This window comes from Trachypithecus francoisi, unplaced genomic scaffold, assembly GCF_009764315.1.
Source record: "Trachypithecus francoisi isolate TF-2019V2 unplaced genomic scaffold, Tfra_2.0 Lachesis_group2, whole genome shotgun sequence".
Classification (NCBI taxonomy): domain Eukaryota; kingdom Metazoa; phylum Chordata; class Mammalia; order Primates; family Cercopithecidae; genus Trachypithecus; species Trachypithecus francoisi.
Window position 1 is genome coordinate 15,994,522 of NW_022681465.1, and position 11,564 is coordinate 16,006,085.

The following is an 11,564-nucleotide window of genomic DNA, read 5'->3' on the forward strand; positions in this document are numbered from 1 at the left end:
ACAGTCACATGACATGAGATTATTATAGACTATAAATAGCCTTGCATCAGTTGAGATCCAGTTTTGTCAGGAAATTAATTTATACCATAAATAACAACAACAAAAAAAACTTCTATTTTGTTCAGAGCTGGGATTTCAGAATTATGAAGAGCTAAGGACATGAATAGATTTACCTTGGCACTGGTTACAAACATTGGAAGAAACTTCAAAATTATGCTGACCATTCCTTGTTATAATTTTTTTAAGTGTCTTAGAGTACTATTAGATTGGTACAAAAGTAATTATTTTTGCCATTACTTTTAATAGCAAAATTGCAATTGCTTTTGCACCATCCTAACAGAACCTGAAAGGAGAAGATGGAAACCTGATCTAAGTCAGTTAGAAAAAGTGAAATGCCAAATCCCTTCTTCCCCACCCAGACCTTTCCATCTGAGAAATCAATATGGCAAAAAGCAAGTACTGATAGATGAATGGGAAACTTCATTCTTAGCAACTGAAAAGGTGTTAAGGGATACTAATTTTAACTGTATTTTTCTTTGACCTTCTCGTCCTGTGTTAGCTGCCTAAACAACTCTCACATAAACCAATAGGACCCTTGAATACCTTGCAACATTAATTTGAGGATGCCCCATGCCATTCTTGTCAAGATCCTGGAATAAGTCTAGAAGTAAGTAAAATGCATTCACCCTTGAGGTTCATGACTTCTTAAATTGACATTTGTTCAGACTTCATTAGAAAAAGTTTTCAGGAAGTTTGATATCTAGAGCATACAAAATAAAAAGAAAGGATTGAGTATTTTCAAGGGAAAAGTAATATAATAAAAGTGCTTATTGTGTCTAAATTATCACAAGGAAGTCACCAAAAGTAGTGCATTTGTTCAATAGCTGGCAATCATGATTAGAGAGAAGCTAATTGGAAGAAATGCTGACTAGACAGTGGAATAGGGAGAAAGAATATTGAAAGACTAGGTAAATGTTGCAGTTAGAAGGTTCACACTGAAAATCTGTAACACAAAATTAGTTTTTCTCTTGCTTTTCTGCTTTTTGGTCTTTACACCAGAAGCCGTCCTTCTGCAGCGGGGAGGGGTGTGGGGGTAGGAGGAGTGCCCATCATTATTTGTCCACAGTCGATGTCCATGTTGTCACCAAACTTGCCTAAACACAGCTCCACTTTGCTAAAGAGCAACTCGGGCAAGTCTCATTCAGATGACCACCAGGTGGGCAAAAGACATTTACCCAAAATAAGAAATACTCTCATAGACACTTGAATTGGGGGCACCACATCCAGGAATCACCCAGGATATGATTATTCCTCCTTTTTTCTTTGAGAGCATCATTATCTCCTAAAGTCACAGGTCCATCTTGTAAGATCCTTTTTATCCTCTCAAGTTAGTAGATCAGTTTGCATTTTAAACCACACAGGATGCAAAAACATCTCCATTTGGGAACAGGACAAGGTACAGTCCCTGCGTGTCAACAGAACAGTTGTGGCATCTCCTGCAGAGCTGTCCCAGGAAGTGCCTGCATCTCAGATGCTGATCACATAGACTACTCAGGAAGGAAGCCTTCGAGCTCTAGATTATTATTCAAGTATAAGCAATCAGCATCATCCAGGTGTCACAGGAAAGCCTGGAAGGGTCATTTTAAAAAATTCTTGACTTAAATATTTCCAAACCAGTCATTTCTGTGTTATGGAATGTTTGTCTTTGCAGCCCTTCAACCACTGTATTTTACTCTGATGAGATCAGTAGATCCAAATTTTATCCTGCCCCATGTGATGATCAACATATGATTGTGACTGGAAGTGGCAACATTCTTCACATACAAAAGATGCCCAAGAAGTACCAATTATGTTTTTAAAAACCTTTAACAGGCCGGGTGCGGTGGCTCACACCTGTAATCTCAGCACTTTGGGAGGCTGAGACAGGCAGATCACGAGTTCAAGAGATTGAGACCATCCTGGCCAATGTTGTGAAACCTCGTCTCTACTAAAAATACAAAAAATCAGCTGGGCATGGTGGCGTGCACCTGTAGTCCCAGCTACTTGGGAGGCTGAGGCAGGAGAATCGCTTGAACTCAGGAGGCAGAGGTTGCAGTGAGCCGAGATCACGCCATTGCACTCCAGCCTGGCAACGGAGCGAGACTCCATCAAAAAAAAAAAAAAAAAAAAAAAAAAACCTTTAACAATGATGTATTGACCATTTACTCTATGCCAAGTTTTATGATAAGTTCTGAGTGAACAAATACAATATCCTTATCCCAAAGAAACTCCAATCAAATAAGAGTAATGTTATATAGTAAGGTAGGATGGAAGAGTGGAATATAAAAAAGAATATGACAGCATTCATTCATTCATCCAACAAGTATTTATTAATAACTTAAGAGATGGCAGATACTGTTTCATCACTGGGAGTTCTGCCCTGATGGAACTTACTAAGGAAATAATGTCCAGCACATTATTGGGAGAGAAGAACAAGGCTTAGGCTCACCTCTTAGAGAAGATCCTTGAGCAGGGTTTTATATACTCAGACAAGGTGGGCTTGGAGGAATGACGCTCTTTAACATCCAAAACAGTACATGGAGCCCACTCGGGAAAAAAATATTTAATAAGGTTAGTAAAATAATGTATCTCTACTGTTTGATATTATCAAAACATTAACTATACCAACTATAGGTTAACATGGTCATTGCTTTAGGTTGGTCATGTGGAAACATGGCAAGTTCTTTTGTTCTAGTGTCTTCACAGATTTTTGTGTGTGTGAGAGACAGGGTCTCACTCTTTTGGCCAGGCTAGAGGGCAGTGGCACAATCACAGCTCACAGCAGCCTCTACCTCCTAGGCTCAAGTAATCCTCCTGCCTCAGCCTCTTGAGTAGCTAGGGCCACCAACACTTGCCACCACACCAGGTTTTTTTTTTTTTTTTTTTTCATTTTTTTTGGTAGCGTCAGAGTTTCCTCATATTACCCAGGCTAGTCTCAAACTGCTGAGCTCAAGCCATCTCCCCATCTTGACTTCCTAAAGTGCTGGGATTTAAAGTGTGAGGCACCCTGCCCAGCATTCCCAAAGATTAATCCCTGTGTGTACATACATGCACAGACACATACCGTGTACACGTGTGTGTACATGAACCGGCAGTCATGATTCTCCAGAATCTTGCTCAAAGAGAAATGTATAGGAACTCCCTCCCTCAATAATCTTGGGATTTTTCAGCCCACATGGGCACTCTTTGACGTCACTCTAATTGCTACACACCTGTAACGGGAATGATCAGAATAACTGAGATTTCTGAATTTAACATACTCCTTTACTAAAAACTAGACTATGTCAATAATTTTCAAAATACACTGTGGCTCAAGTGAGATTAATTAAATAGCCTTTAAAGTTGCCAAGAAATGAATTTTACTTGCCAACTCACTGAGGAAAAGTTCTTTGAAACCTCAAATTCCATCAGGGTTATGAATGTGAAAGTATCTGTCCACAGTAATAATAAACTAAACAGTAACAGCCATTAGGAAGTGAGAGAGAAAGAGAGAGGAAGGCTTTTAAATCCCATTCTCTGCAGTCAAAGCCGACAGTCCTTGTGACTTTTCAGGGCCCCAAGAGTCTCCCAGAATCTGAGTAAGCTCATTAAGCCCATTTCCAGAGAGACATGCAAAAGATACAGGAGAGAGGATTCCTAATTACAAAGATGAGCCAATAATTGGTTCTTCCTTTTTCTCCAGTCTTCTTCCAACCACTAATGAACACAGCCACCCTCTATACATAAAACTTTTTAAAAATACAGGTTTTACATCATGAATGCATTCTTCATGGGTGTTTACATTTAAAATTTAAACAAACTTACCAAGGCCCTTTTCATTTATAAGAAAGTAGATAATGGGAGAAAATGGTCACAACTGACGAATAGCCTTCTCTATTTCTTCTCAAAGCCTTTCTTTTGGACATGGAGACCAAGTAGATATAATTACCTTGGTACAATTTTACATTTTCCACACTTCCAGAGTGACTACACAAATGCCCCAGATTTCAACTGTACAATTCCTCATTTCGCAATCTCACCCCTTAACAATAGGCAGATGTTGGTTTTTCATACTCCACTGCCACTTAGCAAAGTCCCTGAAGACATCATTTTGCTCAGCAAATCCTTGCTTGAGTAGAAGAACTAGAGAGGAAGAATTCAGACTATTTCTCTTGTTCTCTTTACAACCACACAGGCAAATATGTGATTTATGAAATGGTGGATCTGTGTGAATGGTGCCCAAGCAACAGATCTTTCCATTAGCTAGTCAGGGATATGGGAGTCCAGTTGGCTCTTCTCTACTTTCCCAATTTTTAAACACGCAAATAATAATGACCATGGATGTGCTGGAGGGCTAAAGATCAAGAGGTTGTAGATATAAAGAAAAAAAAAAAAAACGAGAGAGAAAGAAACATTCAAGTAATGACCTCTCACTCACATAATGAGAAACAGAATCTCCTCCGGATTTCCAAGCTGGCATTGTTTCCCTGGTACCTTCGCCTGGGGGCTCCTGTGTGTAATGTTTCTTTTGAAAATATCACATGCAGGAAGGCAATGAGAAATACAAACACTGCCACGGGAGAGCATTAATCTCCTTTTCTTTTAAAACTTGTGCTTAGTCCCAAAAGCAAGTGGCAAAATAATCTTAAAGGTGATCATATTATGTAACGACTCCTTTTGCATTTACAAAAGAAAAGCCACACATTCTTAGGTGTCGAGCATTGAGTATTTCTGTTTCTTTAACTTCACTCACTGGCCTTATGGGTTAAGAGCACCGGTGACTAATTTTTTTTTTTTTTTTTTTTGAGACGGAGTCTCACTCTGTTGTCCAGGCTGGAGTGCAGTGGCGTGGTCTTGGTTCAATGCAACCTCCTCCGCCTCCCAGGTTCAAGCGATTCTCATGCCTCAACCTCCTGAGTAGCTGGGACTACAGGAGTGCACCACCACACCCACCTAATTTTTTGTATTTTTAGTAGAGATGGGTTTTTGCCATGTTGCCCAGGCTGGTCTCAAACTCCTGAGCTCAGGCAATCCAACTACCTTGGCCTCCCAAAGTGCTAGGATTATAGGTGTGAAGCACCATGCCCAGGCTGATAACTAATTCTTCACAGCCAATAACTTGTTCTGGCCAAGAAGACAAGTAACCCTTTCTATCAGATTTTCTGAATGATGCAAAAGTTTTTGTTTGTTTGTTTGTTGAGATGAAGTCTCACTATGTTGCCCAGGCTGGAGTACAATGGTGCTATCTCAGCTCACTGCAATCTCTGACTCCGGATTCACGCGATTCTCCTGCCTCACCCTCCTGAGTAGCTGGGATTACAGGCACGTGCCACCATGCCTGGCTAATTTTTGTATTTTTAGTAGAGATGGGGTTTCACCTTGTTGGCCAGGCTTGTCTTGAACTCCTGACCTCAGGTGATCTGCCCACCTGGGCCTCCCAAAGTGCTGGGATTACAGGTGTGAGCCACCACGCCCACCCATGCAAAAGTTTTATATCGGCAGCTCCATAGCAAAGCTCCTCTCTCGTGTGCTTGGGAACCCAATGCTAAGCCTTGTGGGTAGCATGGATCCAAGCAAAGCCTGGAAATTTCCTTTGGCTGAAACTAAGAGGCATTGTTAATTCTCATGGGGATAACAAATGCATCTTTTAAAACGTTTTTTAAAGGTTATTTCTTATTTTAGTCGCATAAATTTCATGTATTTATTTCCATGTGTATAGTGCTGCCAATAGAGTACCCTTTGGCGACTGACGAAACCCAAATTCATGTTTCAATCTAGATTTTTAGTCCCATATTTTGGGGTTTTGGTGCTTTATATTTTGGTCCTATTTTTCTTTCTTTCTGATGGAGATGAATAACTAGTTGTGCTAGCTGAGATTGGCTCCTTACATTGTACACCGTTTTCAGAAGATGTGTCTCCATACGGGTCTATGATAGTGTCAAAGAGCTCCTCAGGCAACAGTACTACATATAGATTGCTCAATGTCCAGCAGAAAATACCACTGTCAGAACATGAAGGTTAATTTGTCAGGAGCACAGAACATTTTTGGAGTTAATCCTGGAAAGATAACCAGCCTCAATATGGAAAGCCACAGAAATATTCCACTCCATTCCTGGCAGGTGAATTCCAAACTGTATGCAGAGACTTAATTACCCCATAACTATAAACTGTGTTTAACAAATTTGTAGGGGTATTTTAGCTCCAGAAACTTTGTGATCTGTTTGTAGATGTTTATTCGTTACTCATAATTTCCTCCTAATTTTCCTGCTCCTTGTGTGGCATTTAGAAGGTTAAATTTTATTTCTGTTAGAATCCAAGGCCCCTCATGTAAACTATTAGTGGCGATCAGCTTGTCTTGAAAACTGTTGCTAAACTACAGATCAGCCCTGTGATAGATGTGGTCCAATAATTTCAAAAAGCCGCGTAGGGAAATGTGTCGAAGTTCTTTATGACACTTGTTAGAAGGAGAATATCACAACAACGAGAGATTTGTGGGTATTTTGTTTTGTTTTTATGCCCAAACATATTCTTTCCATATGTCCGGCAATGAACTAGAAATACGTATAGCTGAACTTTGAAAACATTAACTTGCATTTTAGAAGTGATCCAATTTGGTTGAAAAGATTGTAATTAGAAACTTCACATTTCGGTTTGCATATGACATGGGATTACCTGCTGATCTCACTGCTTTATATAACTGAAAAACCTTGTGTGTCTTTTTGTTGAGTTTTAATGAATAAAATACACAGGGATAATGTAGTGGAAGAGCTCTAGATATTATCTCTATCTTATTCCAAGATACCATAGTATATGAATAAGTTTGAATCTGCTTCAAGTTAGGATCAAGCAGCTCACTTCAGCAGGATTTATGCACATCTGAACACCTAATCCTCCAGAAAACTACTTTTAGCCACCATTCTTCTGTCTTAGCAGAATCAGAATAAATAATAGAACGTATTTAGGGCCCATTTCCCAAGCTTCCTATAAACTCCTACCACCACTCCAACCTGAGAGCAAAGGATGGACCAGAAGTTTCAGAACAAACAGTTCATTCATTCTCTACTTCTTTTTTTTTTTTTTTTTTTGAGACGGAGTCTCGCTCTGTCGCCCAGGCTGGAGTGCAGTGGCCGGATCTCAGCTCACTGCAAGCTCCGCCTCCTGGGTTTACGCCATTCTCTCGCCTCAGCCTCCCGAGTAGCTGGGACTACAGGCGCCCGCCATCTCGCCCAGCTAATTTTTTGTATTTTTTTAGTAGAGACGGGGTTTCACAGTGTTAGCCAGGATGGTCTCGATCTCCTGACCTCGTGATCCGCCCGTCTCGGCCTCCCAAAGTGCTGGGATTACAGGCTTGAGCCACCGCGCCCGGCCTCATTCTCTACTTCTTTAATAACAACTTCCAAATGTCCCCGAATTTCCCATGGCTCAGGAATCAGATTGTCTCCCGGGGACTTTCTAAAATAATAACTTCATGTCTCTCATTAGTATTCCTCTTGAAATTAGAAGTCTATGATAGCCGGGCCTCGATATGGCCTTGTACTAGGTTAAATTTTCACCCTAAGTCATCACAGATCACAAAAGAGCTAACCAAGAAATAGGGACCAACTCTTCCCCTCATACATGTTACACACACAAAGCAAAAGAGTTGTCTTTAGCTTTATAATATGATCAGATCTGGTTAACTAATTATTATTAGGATTTGGAAGAATTATTTAACTTCTATATAAGAGGATATGACAACAACAGTGATTAAGGAATCAAGTTCTTTGGAAGTATTACCATAATTTATATTTTATATTGGGGGCTGGTTTTTATATAAAAAACATGATAGAGATAGATAGATGATAGATAGATAGATAGATAGATAGATAGATAGATAGATAGATAGATGATAGTAGGTAGGTGGATGATAGGTTAATTGATAGACATATACATATGTACATATATAAATATTTGGTAGAGGAGTACCCAGCGTTAATGCCATTTCACAAAAGCTTCTGGTGTTCCTGAAATTCTCGCTTAATTGGTGTTTTATTTAGCTTTAAAAGACACATTAGCAATCCCAGCACTTTGGGAGGTTGAGGCGGGTGGATCACGAGGTCAGGAGATCAAGACCATCCTGGCTAACACAGTGAAACCCCGTCTCTACTAAAAATACAAAAATATTAGCCGAGCATGGTGGCAGGTGACTGTAGTCCCAGCTACTCGGGAGGCTGAGGCAGGAGAATGGTGTGAACCCGGGAGGCAGAGCTTGCAGTGAGCCAAGATCGCACCACTGCACTCCAGCCTGGGTGACAGAGCGAGACTCTGTCTCAAAAGAAAAAAAAAAAAAACACATTAGCTTTGGGACACAGAACAAAACGGGAATGGAGCCCTGTCTATCAAAAATATTGAGTGCTGCATCTGCCCTCAATTTTTATTGAAATCACTCTAAATCTTGCCAGTCTGTCCAACTAAAAAGAGTAAAATAATAAGATATTCTACTGATGCTGGAATAAGGACAAAAAAGATGTTTGACTCAGCCAGTAAATTGAAATGCTATAGGAGGCAGCCAAGGGGATAAATAACCCATCTGAATTAGGAAACAGACAGGACTTCATGGCCTAAATTTTTTTCTCAGTTCTAGTTACTGAGACCAAAGATGAGGGTATTTATTGATGGCATTCAGACGTCTCCCCTTTGCCAAACACAATATTTTTTCCAATGTGGTAGTAGAGAAATGTGTCTTTTGTATTGACTTAAAATTTTCTAGCCAGACTTTTTTTTTTCCGGAAAAATATAGCAGGATGAGTACCATTGATAATTCAGAAGTAGCCAGCCTTCTAGGGAAACAATGTCCAAAGAACACAACCAAACTTTTGCATGTGCTGCCTCTTAGTGTTTTCTTTTTGATAGAGCAGTTAGAGCTGACTATGGAAAGACATAATTAAAGTGCTGGAGATGAATATTCTAAAGATGTGAAAGAAACACGGTCATGTAAGTCTCACATTGCTGCTATCTCAGAACGAAGGGTATTTATATGAAATGGCATACCTGGAAGTGTGGAGTGCTGTTCAGAAAAGGGAAAGGACTGTTCATGGATAACTTGTTCACATCAGAGATCTCAGGCATCTCTCAGACATAAGGAGGATTGATTTCTATGGTTGACTTGTGCAATTTTTCTCTTAAAGTGTCAAATGCAGCAGTTCCTGAACCCTGTCTCTATCTGACAAAAAAGGAGGACTAGAGCCATAGATGAGAGTCTAAAGGCTCTACCTGTGCCAGGTATTCAGCTTGCATATGATTCTGCCACACATTGATCTCTCAGTAGCCTTTAAAATTGAAAGTGTTCTGAACATTCAATCCAGCAAGTGTTTATTGATGGTCTTCCTTGTGCTAGCTGTTGGAGATATAACAAAAAGCAAACACAATTTCTGCCTTTGAGACACCCACCTATTGGGGAAAGACCAAAATGTAAATGGCATTTTGATTCAAATCAACAAATACTTCTTGAGGGTCCACTGAAGGGTTCTACTGCTTTAGGCACTAGAGATCACAGAGAACAAGACAGACAGAAGATCATGCCCTCCTGGAGTTTATATTCCACAGCAATTTCAATCCTGTCCAACAGAACTTTCTATGATGGTAGAAAGGTTCTGTACGTCCACTGTCCAATACAGAAGCCACTTGCCATGTGTGGTTACTGAGCACTTGGAATGTGGCTAGTGTGAATGAAGAACTGACCTCTTAAATTTCTTTTAATTTTAATTAATTTCAATTTAAGTAGTCACACATGGTTAGAGAAGCACTCATTGTACTTTCAGTGATAATGAAATGTTCTGTACCTGTGCCGCCCAACAGGGTAGCCACAAGTCATGTGTGGTTAGTGACCACCTGAAATGTGGCTATGGTGGCTGAGGAACTGAATATTAAATTTTATTGCATTTTAATTAATCTAAATTTATGAAAACACATGTGACTAGTGACTGCTGCATTAGCACAGTTCTGGAGACTTGCTTCTCAAAGTGTGGTCCATGAACCAGCAACATCTGCATGTTAAAAATTGAGCCCCTGGCCGGGCACGGTGGCTCACGCCTGTAATCCCAGCACTCTGGGAGGCCAAGGCAGGTGGATCACGAGGTCAGGAGATCGAGACCATCCTGGCTAACACAGTGAAACCCCGTCTGTACTAAAAAATACAAAAAATTAGCCAGGCGTAGTGGTGGGTGCCTATAGTCCCAGCTACTTGGGAGGCTGAGGCAGGAGAATGGTGTGAACCTGGGAGGTGGAGCTTGCAGTGAGCTGAGATCACGCCACTGCTCTCCAACCTGGGCAACAGAGCAAGAGTCTGTCTCAAAAAAAAAAAAAATTCAGCCCCTGCATTTTAGCAGGGACCTCAGATTAAAGTGTGAAAAGCACTTGTCAGTTAGAGAAAGATAAGGCATAAAACAAAGTAAATGAATTATATGTGTGTGTATACATACATGCAGGTATATCTGCATGTATGGGTGAGAACATGGTATGTATGAGAATATGCATGTGTATGGACGATGATGAGAACATTCTATGATACAAAATAAAGCAAGGAAGGAGGACAAGGAGTATAGTGTGAAGAAACTTTAATGTTTAGAAGACATTCAGAAAAGTTTTCACTGAAAAGGTAACCATGGAGAAAAGACTTGCAGGAGATGAGATGTATTAATCCATTCTCATGCTGCTAATAAAGACATAGCAGAGACTGGGTAATTTATAAAGGAAAGAGGTTTAATTGACTCACAGTTCCACAGTGCTGGGGAGACCTCAGGAAGCTTACAACCATGGCAGAAGGGGAAGCAAACACATCCTTCTTCACATGGTGGCAGGAAGGAGAATGAGAGTGAAGGAGGGGGAACGCCCCTTATAAAACCATTGGATCTCATGAGAACTCACTTACTGTCACGAGAACAGCATAAGGGTAACCATCCCCGTGATTCAATTACCTCCCACAGGGTACCTCCCAGGACACATGGAGATTATGGGAACTATAATTCAAGATGAGATTTGGGTGGGGACACAGCAAAACCACATGATGAGGGAACAGACAAGTGGATATCTTCTGGAAGAGCATTCCAGACAGCTAAAGCAGCAAAAACAAAGACCTTGAGGCAGGAGCAAAGACCGCCTGGCGTGTTCCAGGAACTGGCAGGAGGCCACAAAGCTGGGGCAGGGTGCCTGGGGACACTGTGGTAGATGATGGGAGTACAGAAGTAATAGGAGCAGCTTGTGAGAGGCTGGTGTCATTGTAAGGAATTTGGCATTTACCCCCAGTGAGTAGGGGGATCATAAACAAAATGAATAGTATGATTTGACTTACATTTAATTGTGCACCCTCTGACTTTGTGCTGAAACAGTCTTGAGTGGCACCAGGGAAAAAGCAGGGACTAGCTAGGAAACTATTGCAGCAATCCAAGTGAGAGATAAGGGTACTTTGGACCACGTTGGTGACGATGGAAGTGATGAGAAGTGGTCAGATTCTGGGTATGTTTTTAAGATAATACCAAATAGGATTTGCTTACAGATTGGGAGACAAA